This window comes from Elaeis guineensis, chromosome 13 (genome assembly GCF_000442705.2).
Source record: "Elaeis guineensis isolate ETL-2024a chromosome 13, EG11, whole genome shotgun sequence".
NCBI classification, from domain to species: Eukaryota; Viridiplantae; Streptophyta; class Magnoliopsida; order Arecales; family Arecaceae; genus Elaeis; species Elaeis guineensis.
The window spans coordinates 9,530,348-9,546,113 of NC_026005.2; the positions used below are offsets into that span (position 1 = coordinate 9,530,348).

Below are 15,766 nucleotides of genomic sequence, written 5' to 3' on the forward strand. Positions count from 1 at the left end.
TTTCAAATGCTGTGGGGACAGAATTGAGGCTTAGTACTACATTCCATCCCCAGACTGATGGCCAATCTGAAAGGACAATTCAAACTCTTGAGGATATGTTAAGAGCTTGTGCTTTTGATTTTGGAGGACATTGGGATAATCATGTGACATTGATTGAATTTGCATATAACAACAGTTTTCATTCTAGTATCCGGATGGCACCCTATGAAGCTCTATATGGAAGAAAGTATAGATCTCCTCTGTATTGGGATGAAGTGGGTGAAAAAAAATTAATAGGTCCCGAGTTAGTTCAAGATGATAGAGATAAAATTTATCTGATCAAGAGAAGACTCAAGGTAGCACAGGATAGACAGAAGAGTTGGACAGATAGAAAAAGAAGAGAATTCGAATTTCAGGTTGGTGAGCATGTTTTTCTAAAAGTATCACCTACTAAGGATGTCACGAGGTTTGGGAGACATGGCAAGCTGAGTCCGCGATATATTGGACCTTTTAAAATTTTAAATCGAGTAGGAGATGTTGCTTACGAACTAGCTTTACCACCAGATTTATCCAAAGTGCACAATATCTTTCATGTTTCACTACTGAGAAAGTTTGTACCTGATCCAAATAATGTGATAAAGTATGAGCCATTGCAAGTTCATGAAGACTTAACCTATGAAGAATTTTTCTTTCGAATTATTGATCGAAAAGAGCAAGTTCTAAGATGGCGCATCATTCCATATGTGAAGATTCATTGGAGTAATCATGAAGAGAGAGAGGCTACTTAGGAGCTTGAAGATGACATGAAGACAAGATATCCACACTTATTTGAAAATGAAGGTATGTTAAATTTCGAGAACGAAATTTTTTTTTAGGGGGGTAGAATGTGATAACCCGACCCATTGGGCCTAAAGTCCACTAAGCCCACCCAGATAAAAAAAAAAGAGAGGGGGAAGAAGACTCCCGATCGGAGTCTTCTCCTTCCCCAATTCTGATCAGAAATCAGAGTCCTATGGCCATTAAAGGATCTTAGGACGAGCCCTATAAGAACCCTCCTCTTCTCTAAGAGAGGACATAACAATCACCAACGATCGTTGGAGTTCCTCTCTGATTTTCTCGATTGAAGCCGCGGCCCCTCGACTCGTGCTCACCGCGATTTCACGCTGGTGGGAGTCATCAGAGGCTGTGGTAAGTCCTTCCTCCTCTTTCTCTCTTCTCTCCCTTCTTTTTCATGTCGGTGGGCACGACTGCCGGCGACAGGAGTCGTCGGATTTCGTCGAAAAAGGAAGCCCTGTTCGGCCTCTCCTTTTTCTTGAATTTTAAGGCGCCGACGATCACCGCCGACTGCCAGCTCTGGCCTCTCTGAACCCGAAAAGGTCGCCCCTTGCCGTCGGCCACCGTCGGATAAGGTACGGTCGTGAACGATCGATCAAAGACAGGGGGACCTCTAGGTCTCCTATTTCGACCAAAGAAGGCCACGAGAAAAGAAAAAGAAAAGAAAAAGGAAAAAAAAGATATATATATATATATATAATAATAATAATAATAATAATAATAATAATAATAAAAAGAAAAAGAAAAGAAAAAGAAAAGAAAATATATATATATATATATATAATTATTATTATTATTATTATTATAATAAAAGGAAAAAGAAAAAGTAAAAGAAAAGAAAAGAAATATATATATATATAACAATAATAATAATAATAATGAAAGGAAAAGAAAAAGAAAAAAAAGAAAAAGAAAAAGAAAAGAAAAGAAAAATATATATATAATAATAATAATAATAAATAATAATAATACACATGAGAGAAAGTTTCTCTCATCTCTCTCTTAAGTCATTCTCTCTCTAAAATTGAACTTTCTCTCTACTTTCTCTCTCTAAAAATTTTCTCTCTAAGAAGCCCTATGGATCCTCTATTAGGCCATCTTCTCCACTTCTAGGGACCTATAACCTTAAATCAGTTTAGAGCCGAAGGAGGGAGATTTATTGGACTGATCATCAAATCGGTCATCACCTTATATTATGTAATTTTATTAAATATATAAAATTTATTGATAATTTAATATTTTAAATAAGACTGTCCGATTCTTTTAAGGAAGATTAAAAGGTCCAGGACGATCGAGGTATGTAGATCTTACGCTCTTTATTTATTTTTAAATCTCCATGATTTTTATGCATATGATCTCTTCCAGGACGATCAAGGTATGTAGATCTTACGCTCTTTATTTATTTTTAAATCTCCATGATTTTTATGCATATGATCTCTTATTGATGAAGTCATATTTTTCGTAAAATCAGGATCGACATATGTGATATGAAAAAGCATATTTTATTATGAACATTGATTGCATGAATATATTTTATAAAAGTTGCATGATTATGAAGTATGAGATTTTATTCTATGTATATGTATGGTTTAAGAAAAAGATATAAAGATTTCAAAAAATTTCAGATAGCTATGAATGAATTCCTTCAGGAAGGTCGACATCCGGAGCTAGCATCCACACGAAATATGGCCCTGCCAGCGGGTATAAAGTTGGCACATGAATTAAGAACTCTGTCGATTAAGAAATATGGTCCTGTCACGGTTATAATAGCGATCTTAGCACGAACATCTGTGAGTAAAATTTTTGAAACATAACACAAATATATGACAGAAATGATTTATGATTCATGATTGAAAAATATACATGATTTATGCATGCATGATGAGCTTATAACTTGTTTTATTATACACTCTATGAAATATTTATTTTTATAATAACTGTTATTTGCTAAATGATGCATTATCATAGAAAACTTATGCTTGATCCGGTAAGGAAGCGGAAGTCTACTTACTGAGCTAGTGTAGCTCATATTCTTTTGTTTTTTTTTCTTGTACAGAGAAATAAGGTTAGGACTGGTGAAAAAGGAATCCAGGCTTGGAAATCAGCAAAGCAAGCTTGAAAATTTTGTATTAGGAATTCAGTTTATGGATTGTAGCTATTATGAATTTTGAGGCTTGGATTATTTCATCTTTGGATTTAGATACTTTGAACCAGTTTTGATTTAATTAAATATTTGAATTGAACTTTATTATTATATTTAGTTATGATGCACCTGTTATTATATTAAGAAGATGAATTTTGATTTCGTATCATTGTGGGCCCATTCTTCGGTGGCATAACCATGTTATATCCTGGATTTGAGGTGTAATAACTATTTTCTACTTTTCAATGATGTAGCACTTCTTCACCTGCTTCTCGTAAAGCCCTCTATTACACTGACATGTTCCACTGTGTTACCCATCTAACGTGACCTGATTACCTCACATGCTGGGTGAAATGGGTCTTTGAACCTCCCCACCCCACACACAATATATATATATATATATATATATATATATATATATATATATATATATATATAGAAAGGAAAAAAGAAAAAGGAAAACTCGGACAACTCTTTCCTATCTAATGCGAGACGGCATTGCCCATTCCTGTATTATTGTCTGACCGTAAGAACTTCCTTCAAAACTCTCCATAACAATATGAAATACGAGCTGCCATGATCGCCAGCATCATCTTTTCTTCTCACTTTCTCAGTAGGTTGTCATCTTCGTCAGAAGTTTTAAGAAGTATGGACGCTAGCTATGAGCTCGAAGGGACATAACCATGATGGCAGGGTGGCTGTATACCTCCCTGTTCATTTAAAAAGAAAACTACAAAAGGTGGCATCCAGGTAGCCCTCTTCGTCAATTCTGGCATTCTGCGGGTTAGTATGGGAGAGAATAGAGATATTGGCACCGAGTAGGATCCTGGTTCTGATATCATGTTAAAATCCAATCTGCAAGCTTAGGCTTGCAAGTGGATACGTCATGGTACGGAAGCACCACGCTAGAGTTCTTCAACTATCCAACATGGGACTAGTTCTTAAATCGCACAATGTTTGACATTTGTCCTCTGCTTTCATTTTGGGCCATTAGGGTGTGTTGGTAGCATGGCTTTATTTTTATTCGAAATGAACTCTCGCAGGCATCCTAGATGATCTCTGGACACCCACACTGCCTGAGTTGTTGGCCCATAATGTCAATAGTGTTGATCCAATCCTCTGCCTATATGACTATATGGTCTTTTGTCGTCAGGTTGGAAAAGCTGCAAATAGAATTATATGTTTAATGGAGTGTAATCATTTATGCACCGCAGCATGCGGTGCGAAAAAAATATACCACCCTATTTGATTATGTTACGTAGTCGTTGTTTTTCAACATATATTTAATATCTACAGTTCTATCTTTTCGATTAAAATTTTAAATAATAAAAATATCTCTTTTTTTTAAAAAAAAATTATGATATTATGTGACCATATTATGATATTTTGCGATAAAATTATGGTTTCATGCACATAAAAATTCATAATTTAGCCACAATAGATTCTACAAGGAAGGGAGAGATATTTTTGTTATTTAAAAATTTTATGAATTTTCAATGATAAAAATATCTTTTCCTCTTAATGACTTCTGAAAAAAAAAAAATATGATATACTGTATGTAGAAAATCATAATTTGACCGCAAGATATCATAATATGGTCATATAATATCATAATTTTTGAGAAAAAAAGAGATATTTTCGTCATTCAAAATTTTAAATAAAAAAATAAAATTATAAACATTAAATATGTATTGAAAAATAGTGATTACATGATCCAATCAGATGAGACAGTATTTTTTTTCTACACCACATGTAATGTACAAAAAAAATTCTCGTTTAACAAATTCTTTGAAGATTGAAAGCCGTTATCCAACCTATTTGGAAAATCTAGCAGGATTGAACTGGACTTTCTATTGGCTCTATATAGTGCGCAGCCTATTTGGGTAGGGCCAATATCAAACCCATGTCCTCCTGCCCCAGCCCAAATCCCATGTGAGGAAAAAAAAAGGATTTCATAGATTTTTTTTTTTTTTTCCCTGCAGACCAACAGATCCATGGATGGATTTAGGCTAAGATTGGAATGGCTTTTTAGTAGAACACGGCTGTGCGGGCGAGCAAGCCTGCTTCCTATAGAAAATCCAGCCTAATCCTGCTGGATCCCAAACAACATCTTCTATGGATTCTTGAATCCTTTGAAGGATTCATTACTGAAAATTCAGGATTCTAGACTTAGTTCCTGTGATTTAACATATTACATGCTTGCTGAAATCATGTTCTTTAAATTACATATACTTTAATTAATTCTCTAACGTTAAGCTGAGGCGGGGGATTCCATCTCAGAGGAGCATGATGCATAGGGGATTTAGTGTAATTGACTTGAGAAGATGAAAAAAAAAAAACTAAGAGGTAAGCAATGAGAAATACCATTTTTTACATGAAAAAAAAAGCATCAATTAGAATTGAGAGTGGAATGCTGCAACCGTAGCTGTAGAAGTTACCTGGATTGCTGTTCTTTGTAATACAATGGGACCTCAGTTGGTAATTTTTAGGGGACAATGAGACATCTTCACAATTTTCATCCTGCATCAGTGCAATAATGCCAGCCACGCACTCAAGTGATGTAGAAATTTGCACTCAAGCTGCAGACAATCTCCACTGCTATTGGTACAGGACAATGGAAAAACAATAAATTATAGACTGCAAACATTGGTACATATAATAGTTGTATAAGAGCGAAAAACATCTTGTTGCAGCCTTCTGTCGGATCTAATACTTGTCATTATCGAACATTATGCCGAGAGCAGGATGGCCATGGCTCAGCTAGCAAATTGTAAATGATCAATAGAATTGAGAACAATTCTTGAAAGCTATAGTTTATAGCCTCCATGGCGACCATTGCACCGATCCCGGTAAGCGGAAACAGGAGCTCCCTTGGAAGAGAGCATGCTACAAAAGACATTAGCATGTGATCAGTGATGCTAGTGTCCCTAATTGCCCCATCTTCAGTCTACAGTGTTCCCTCCTGGTGTCTATGATGAATGCTGTTCCATTGCAATCATGTGGTGGACAAACTGCGGCGGTGTGTACATCATCCATGCAATCAGCAAGAAGAAAAGAAAAGGATGACCTTGATTCAGAAGTTAATTGAGGGACCAGGAATCAGATGAGATCCCTGCAAGTCTTTTGTGACAGCCAATCGATACAATTGGACTGGATCAGGTGGAGGACTTCCTATGAATGGAATCCAATCAATATGAAGTAAGTCTAGTAACATTGAGACAGCCAATCAAAATAAAACTCAGTCTGAGTTCAGCTCAAGATTGGAACAAGTGCTTGCATCCTTGAGTTAATCTGAAAACCGAGCTTGATTTGGTGATGCTTTGGTGGTTTTGGTGTATAGCGTGAATAAGAGCACTGCATGTATTCATTAGGTTGAAAGTTGAAACACTTTTTGCTGAAATTATAGGCATCAATTGATCCAGTAATTCATGCAGAGTTCGTGCTTATATTGATTCTAGCTTTACAAATGCTAGCTCACGTAGTAAATCAGTTCAAGATTTGGTTGTGGTCATCTTGATTAAAACAGCATTCACTTTATATAATTACTGCAAAAAACTAGATGTTCATTCTATTTTGTATCATTGTAAGTTGCATTACAAGGATCTCAATTTAACAACTGAAACTCCTCTGCTCTAAGCTGAAATGTGGAAAATAAAGTATGAAGTATGCGATGAGCTGTTAGCTAGCAGTATGCGATGTTACCGAATTAAGCTTGAGTTTGTTTGATTCGTACCACATTTGGCTTTGGCAGAATTTGGCTAGCTAAGCTCACTCAGTTACCCACCTAGCTGAAAACTCCCCTAGTTGAACTGAGTGTCATTTAATGGATCAGAATCTTGAGTCTCTTAAAAAATGTGGGATTCAGTCCAATTTAAGACAGTACTAAAAAGAATCATACAATATGTATATGAATTTTAAATGGAAGGCTTTCTGTAGCTACGTCAGTTATAATATTAATTGTCTGAGCAATTAGAGGCATAATTTGGATATGTGAAGCATCGGAATCTGCATTCCTAATGCACATGCCATGTGATAAGCTTTTGGATCTAACATCGAATGACCAATTCAGTAACTTCTAACTTGCACTTATATACAATTATATCTTGAATCATTGCATGTTTCGTGTTCTTCAATGATTGAAGGTTGATAAAGTTTAGATGCGAAGGCTGTCTATCCTTCTGGAGGCATTAGAACCCCACCATCCCCAAGCACTAGGCTCACGCTTAACAGTCCCCCGACAATGAGTACATCACTTCTAACCTCAGTACCATTAACACATGGTCCAAATCTCCATGGCTTATCGCCCGTGAATCCTACTAACTGTAAAAGGTCTCCAATTACCATTGCCCCTCCAGTTCTTAGGACTGCACGGTGGCTTTAATCCACAAAGTAGGGAAAGAGGAACTAAGCTCAGATATGTATATATGTGTGTGTGTGTGTGTGTGTAACCAGAAGTTGGAGATAACTAGCTAAAACCAATAACAAAGGTGAAAGGTGGTAGGATCCAGAGTTGGTAGGCTTTCTCAAATCTGGTGAGGCATTCCCTCAACAACAGGAAGAGGACCACCGGATCTTACTGTAGCCCACTTGGAGAGATTTTTTAACAGTGTTGCAGGCGCCAACTTCCCTTTCAAAAAGAAATATGTCAGTGAGGTCAGCTACCAGTCCACTGATGGTTATGTCAACAGTGTCCATTTGCAACTTAGTTGGGTACCATTTACCATTTGAAGAAATTTTCTTGGTATATATGTTTCTCCGTATCTGACCGTATCCCCATAGTTCTACTCGACCGATGTGGGGTGATAGATTACCAGATCTTTAAAGATCTGGCCTCTGAAAGGCTGTACTGTTTTGGACAGCAGGCAATCTTTTCTGGAAATCAGCACTTGACACTTGGCAGCACATTCATGTACTAGGATAACAATCAATCAAACTGGTTAATAATTAGACCTCTCTCCTTCTGGGAGATGGCCTGAGTTTGGCTTGAAAATATGGAAGCACTCCTACGAGAGGAAAAATTTTATATTGGATGTGTAACACAAGGCTGCATGAGGATATATATCCGTCTGCTAGATTTTAACACATGGCTGACAAGACCGGATACATGGAAATTAAATGTTTAGATCTCCATATGCACATGTTTAGTGTGTTTTCGTATCCCTTTATATATATATATATATATATAAAGACCAGCCCTCTTTAAGTATAATTAGACAGAATAAGAGATCTTTAAAAAGATTAAAAAAAAAAAAATTATCCTGAGATCTCTTTAGAAGGATTGGAATCAAATCATGGAACCTCCGTAAGCATCTACAATATGTACTGGCCCGTAAACAATTTGTTTCCCTACGATGAAAGGTATGAAAAGCGCGAAAGAATTCATTGGCTGTTGGAGAGGAGGTGTAAATCTTGAAGTAGTGGCTGATAGTTTATACCATTTTTGTATCGGAGACAAAGATTCAGCCCCCCTATGGTGTAATTTTTGCATAGCAGAGTCTTATATGATCATGGATAGTTACCACATCATCTATTTCAAAGATAGGACTCCCAATAATTTTTGGAATATAATGAGATACTGTAGTGTGATGTATAGTACACCGTGTTAATTAAGGATTGATGACTTAATGGTTATCCATGATGGTACAAAATTTTATGGTGCAAAAGTCTACGGGGGTGGCCGATGGAGAATTGCTGTCAATAGACAATCTGAAGCCAAAATTGCTTGATAGTTGAAGGCCACGGAAGCTACGATATCATATCATGACAATAGTGAAATGGTAACGTAACAAATTCACTTTTTTCCTCTTGGAAACAAATATCAGACATGTGGGACAACCATTAGACACGTGATTTTCCTGGCCACTTAGAGAAATCGTTTCACACAATCATGATCACAAGTTATACAGTTGACGATTGTACAATTTCTGAAAATGATTTTCATCATCGTGAAGCTGGAATTTTGAGTCAGTATCAAGAAAATAATGTTGCTTGTCTTGTTAATGGATTCAAGTACGGAAATATAAATTATTCCCCATTACAGATGTTAACGTTTAACCTGCATTACATTCTGAACTTGTGATAAATACAACTCACCTTTGAAAATATAGTTCAAAGGAGATGTACTTTTCAAGCTCCAGATATATATCAGAGAAGCAACAGTGAATGCTAAGGTGTTATGACAAATAAGATAGGCCTAATAATTGCAAACATCTCTTACTTGGAGGAGGTTATCCTTTCCTCCCTATAGAGATCGATGTTTCTTCAAGCGTTTGACATATCATGTGGACAATTGTTCTATCATTTGTATGAAATTTTTGATGGCACTGTTATCATTAGTCTCACAAATTAAAAAGAAAAAGGCATTTTCTATCCACAAGGATTCGACAAGCAACGCAAATTCTTATTAAAGAAATGTCGGAAAGACCCAATGGAAGTAAATTTAGTGCAACATGCACACCTGCTTCAATGCCAAATCATTTCTGGAGGTTAATTCTTCTATTTCATTCTTTCAACATCAAATGACATTGGTTGAAGAGTCGCATGACAAGGACCATAGATTGCACGTTTTGTGCACCGAGGAACAAGCATCTCTATGATTCATAGGAGACGGTGAGAGATGTGACCGGCACACCTAACTGCTTGGAAGCAAAGACCAAGGGAATGTATTTGCGACTTGGAAATATGAATGTTCTCCTGCTGATTATAACATGCTTGAAGTCTTAAATCTTGATGAGATAGCAATGAAGTCCATTGAGATCTTGTAAGATATAGGGGTGCAAATAGGTCAAATCAGATCGGATCATGAATGACTCCGATCTGATCCGATTTTTTGATCAGATCTGAATATTTGACTTAAAGCCAGTTCAATAGAAGATCGGATTGGGTTCGGTTGGATCCATGTATGATCAAATTTCTTGATTCAATGAATTACTTGGATCGGGTCGGGTTCATATATAACCCAGTCCTAATCCATGAAATACAGATTTAATTTGAATCCGGATCGAATCTAGGTCAACATAAGTTATCTTAATAATAGCAGTGATTTTTTTAGCTCAATATAAGTTTCAATCATTTCTTTTTCATGAGAATTTAAACTCAATACTTAGATTGAAATTTTGGCATAAGAAAAATTTTAGAAACACAAGATATGATTCTCTTCACCAATTAAATCATAGGATCACCAAATTAAATAATTGCTAGTTTCATTGAAATATGTCCTTTTCAAGAAATGAAAGTATAAGGCTAACTTTATGGTAGCGATCTACGGATCAAGAGCAATGAATCCTGTATATTATTAAAAATGAATGGAGGCTTAAGAGTTAGTTGCAAGTAGTGATGACTCATAGTAGTGTGAATAGAAAGGGTTAAAACAAATTGAATAAATTTTTTTAAAGTTTGGATAGTATCACTATAAAATGTGACATGTCAGAATTCAGTTGTCTTACTGAGTTGGGTTGGGATAGCCGGCCGAGTACAAATACTTTAAGGATATAATTGTTTCAAGAAATCATGACCTTGGAGTGATAGTTGTGGGTATATAAATTAATAAATACATACGAAAATAAATAAAAGATGTTGCAAATCTATTGTGTAGCTGCTCATTATGTTGATAATTATACCTTTTGATTACTCATTTTTTTATCTAAATTTTTTGAAAAATTATCTTGCTCTAATGGTTCGAGGTCAAGTATTATGTATTCAAGCTACACTTGCAATTTTTAGAATAATGCTTGATATGCTGGTATATATAGACTGCTAGCGATGCTATTATTTTATCTATATTGTCCATAATTCCACTGTAAAATATAAAGCTCCTAAGAGATTTAGTCTAAGTTAGGAGATGTCATAGTTTGGATGAGTGTTCGAATTTCATATTAAATTCAGATTGGGTTGGATCGGATCGGATCATTTATTTGAAGACTCCAATCAACTCAAAAGTCTTCATGGATCAGATCGGGTCAGAATACAATAAACCTAGATCAGACCTGAAAAATGGAATAGGTCAGATTTTAAAGTCCAATTCGGCTCTATGGATCCTTTAAAATGGTTCAAATCGGATCTATACGGATTGGGTCGGAATAGGTCACAGATCAATATAACCCATTTGCACCTCTAGCCAGATGTGAAAAAAATTGTCAACAATGAAATACCATCATAATGAGAAACAAGTGAAGATCTCTAAATGATGCTCACTAAATGATGTTGATAATAAGTGGTTGAGTTATTGAAAGACTAGTCTCCATAATAATATAGAATTAGTTTTGAGCCTGTATGTTGCGCATGGGTTCTAGATCTGTTCATGTGGAAAAAAATTATAAATAAATAATAAAATAATATTCATTCAAATTCTTAGTGTCATTTCATATTCTCAACTATTTATAAAAATAGACTTTAATTGTAAGAATGCAATAATATCATACCTTAATAACATAATTTAATTCATATAAATAAGACTTAATGTAGTTTTTTATTAATCCAAAGTTTGAATTTAATGCTTGAAGGATTGTTAGATAGGAGGACACATGGCATAGAAAAAATTACTTATATGAAAAATTTTAAATACTAAGAAACTCTCTCTCAATTTCTACTTTATAATATATATATTAGATTAGTCTGACAAATCTCTTTCTACGACTTTATGCATTTTGATGTTAGCATTGGCTCCATGCCTTGTTAGTCTCTCGGTGGAAGTGGAGACAGCAGCACTGATATTTCCATTTACTTACCATTGCCAAGGTCAGAGGCGGAAGAGCTACATAGCTTATCCAACCTCCTTTATGTTGTGAGTCCCTATTGGAAGTTAATACCTAATCACTCCTCTATTAAATCATTGTATAAATTCATCAACCCTAGAAGTCTGCTTTGCCCTTGTTATAAAAGTGATTTGAAGAAAAAAACAGTTCTCCACGAGTACAAAATTCTCAGGTTGGCCACCAATAATTGTATAATTAATACCGCCGATGTGTCGGAGAAGAACGTATAGTTGGAAGGCATCTCTTTTTCTCATTCTCTCTGTGGAGCTGTAGATAAAACCAGCGGCTGAGGTTAAAACTTGATATACATTGTTGATCCCATATCTAATTGCTTAAACTGCTGGAGTCATTGGTTGCTAAGCATTTTATGTAAAGATGTTTTAGATCCATGCACTGTGTTAGTGATCCTGTATGTTGATAATTAACGATGGCACTGACCTTGTAACTTGAGTTCATTCCCCAGCTGGTCCATACTATCCATTTCAGTGGAGGTTATATCCCTACTGATTAAAAAGCTATATCACCGGTTTACAATCTCTCTTGCTAATTAGGAGTCATTTAATATTCCATTATTGTCATATGCATGAGTTCATAGATGAGCTTTTAGGGAATCTGTAAGGCCAATAAGAGGCTCCGGCACTGTTCCTAATATTTGGGAGTGAATGATGGCATATATATTATGTTAGCACTTTTAGTAGCCCTTCAGATCAGTCGATATCATTAGTACTGTTTAAAAGACTAACATTGTAGTTATGATGGCTCTCTGACTAAGGATACATAAAAATGGTGACATGACGGTCGACATCGGCCATTATAGCGGGCATTAAACATCCTTAACATCATCCCTTTTTGCATGGTTGGCTACCACCACGGCTGCTGTAATGCAACAGTTACGGTAGTCATTATCAACAAACAAGAGCAATGGCAGTACACCCTTTATTATATATAATAAGCCCAAAGGTTAACAAATGGAGCCAAAGGAGGAAACTAAAGAGCTGGACCCAACACAGACAAGATGAGAGAGAGAGAGAGAGAGAGGGAGAGAGGAGTCGGCCAAAGCTTATTTATGGGCGTTGGATTCTTAATTTGTTTCTCTCAAAAAAAAATTCTTAATTTTGTTCCCCAAAGGGCATGATCTAATGGTGGGCTGCCATCCATATTACAATCTCCTCCTCCTCCTCCTCCTCCTCCTTCTTCTTCTTCTTCTTTTTTTTTTTTATCCCCCTCAACAGCCCCAGCACTATAAAATAGATCTTTATCAATCTAAAAAAATATTAATATCTTTGATGATACGTTTATGAAATATCAATTTAATATTATTAAAAATTATATTATTATTTAATAAATTGATATAGTACAAAGTGACTAAAGACAAAATTAGAATGAGAATAAATATGATGACATTAATTATATATTACTTTTTTAAATTATTTTCAGATATTCAACAACTAGAGCATATAACTTTCTATGGATTTTATATTTGAAATTATGATTGGACCTATTCATTAAAAAAGCATGGATTCGATATATTTCAATCTTAAATATCCATAGATGCTATATTGGTTCTGAATTAAGTTTCGGATTGATCTACATTGATTGGTTACCTCCATTATGTCTAGCAATATCATTGGTTTTATTTTGGATCTTCCAGATTATTCCATATGGCCGGCAAATAGTATCAAAATATTGTAAGTTGTTTATAATAGATTACTCATTCCATAATTTTAGTGAAGTGATTGGTGTTGTTTGTATCATTGCTCTCCAAAAATAAGGAAGAAAAAATTAAATCGGACAAGTTCAATGACACCAAAAGGATGTACTAGCATAGGTCAAGTAAAAATTAAATAACTCCTAATAAAATTAGTTCAGGATTCACGACAAAGGAATCATATTCCTCGTCAAGCCACTTGTGAAGTCTCATTCAATATTCTTTATTTTTTTGGGAGTACAGATTTATGGTCTTTGCAGGAGCCAGTTAGGTGTAAAGTAACACATTTGATCCTTTTGATCACTCAATGGAGCATCGGTCGTGCGTCACCCTTTTAACGGGCACATCAGATATAAGTCTCATATTGGAGAGATTATATACTACATAGCGTGCATCACATGGCCCTACGCACCGCCAATCACTGTCATTGATTTTTATGACCTCCGTTCACCAAATATTTATCTCGATGTATTACTGCAGAAATGAGCAGCTATAATTGATGGCCAGGATATAATCTCTAAAGCCCCATGCCCGTTGATTAACTTAACAATGCTCACGTGGCCACATCTCATGGGTCCAATATGGCCAGCCTCGAAGCTGGTCGGGACCAAAAGATAAACCCAACCTGTGGTGGCAGTTGGCTGCTTTTACGGTTGGTACAGTCCAAAATTTGGATGGGCCCCACATCTCACCTCTCCGTCAGTGCTCTACCCGGCCCCACCACGTCGGTGAAAACCCTCTCCCTCTCTCTCTCTCTCTCGTTCCACACCTATTTAAAGGCTAGCCAGTCGCGTAGCGCCCCCTGAAAGCACGACCACGTGTGGGTGCCCACTCCGGGGAAGCATCCCATGCAGCCCCGCCCGCCCCATGCAGTTACGTCTGAAGAGGACGTGCATGGCGTACGCCCAACTTGACCACTAGTCTTCTGACATCGCCCTCTTTCCACAATCTCCTCCTCCCCCAAGGCCCCATTCCCACTTGCTATCTCCACCCAAGAATTCCTTCTCCCCACACCCACTTATACCCATAATAATATATAATAGGACCATCTATCAAGCCTATAGATGCCAGCAAAACATCAACAAGCATTAGGCATGATCTAGCGGACTAGGTCCTTTGTTAAAAATATAGGTGGAACATATAGGCGGTGGATGTATCAAAGTTAATTTGTTTTTTGTATCAGGTAGCTAGTCTCATAAAACGTGGGAGTTAAGGCTGCATGTGAGCATCCGGGATCTATGTATGTAACACATGTTGGTGAGAGGAGACCACCTCTATTCTCTGATCTCCACATCTAGTTTAAATCACGTCTCCTTCTAGTCACATGGTACTGATGCCCACCCCTAGAGTTACCCTTGTTCTCGCCTTGAACCGAGATCACTCGCCATTTTGCCCATTGAGAATGGAGTGGAAAGTCCCATGAAGGTTCCTCTATGAGGAATTCCTCACATGTTGAGCTACTTCGCGGAATGGACACTGCCTCCCTGACAATTAGTTCTCAATTGAGGACAGGAGGGCCCTGCTACGGCTCTAAGGGTGCCGTTGGTTAGGTGCCTTCTTTTTTCACCCCAACCAACCACAAGAGGCGCAGCAGAGGGGTATCCGTACTACCACTTCCACCAGCACCACCGCTAGCAGCCTGCGTCACATGATGGCCATAAATGGGCCATGGGCCCGTGCAGCGTTGGCTGGGCATCCCGCACCCGGTCACGTGGCTCTACCCCGCGGTGCCTGCGTGGCCCACCATGGGGCCCAACACGTGGCATTGCCGGTCCACGTCAACCACACCGGCCTCCCGGCGAGGGCGCCTTCGCCTCCTGTCCCGGGGCCACCACGTGTCGCACTGAGAGCTAACCAGGGGCAGCGTAATTGCCGCGTCGGGTAAATGCAGCCAAATCTCAAGCTTGTTATTATAATCTTTCCACCTTAAACTCTCAGACCCTTCCACACTCTAGTTAGGTGCCTTAATCTTCGAGCATGGCCTAGGATTAATTATATTGTTGTAGGCTTCCCTGGTTATAGATGATGTGGGATGGAGATTATGTTTACCCGAGAGGTCTCCGGATGACAAGACAATACAGAGACAAAAGGGAGACAAGGCATCTTTTGGGTCTAGCGTAAATATTTTTTTAATATATGACTTCAAGTAGGTAAAGCCTCGAGTAGACGGAAAGAGTTCAGAAGTTTCGAGTCAAATTAATCTCAGTCCACGGCCAAATATGGAAGAAAGAGTTCAGGAAGCAGGAGCTTAATTGATATGGTTTGCATGTGGCCAGTCAGAGAAATAGTCATGAATTTACGAGTAAGTTGGCTCAGGATACTTGCAGATGAAAAAGAAAAATGAAGAGA

At 37.2% G+C, this 15,766-nt stretch overlaps 1 pseudogene; it reads left to right on the forward strand.

Annotated features, from left to right (window-relative positions):
* The window catches only part of LOC140853079 (uncharacterized), a 16,963-nt pseudogene extending 1,661 nt beyond the window's left edge, over positions 1-15,302 (forward strand).
* The last annotated feature ends 464 nt before the right edge of the window (positions 15,303-15,766 follow it).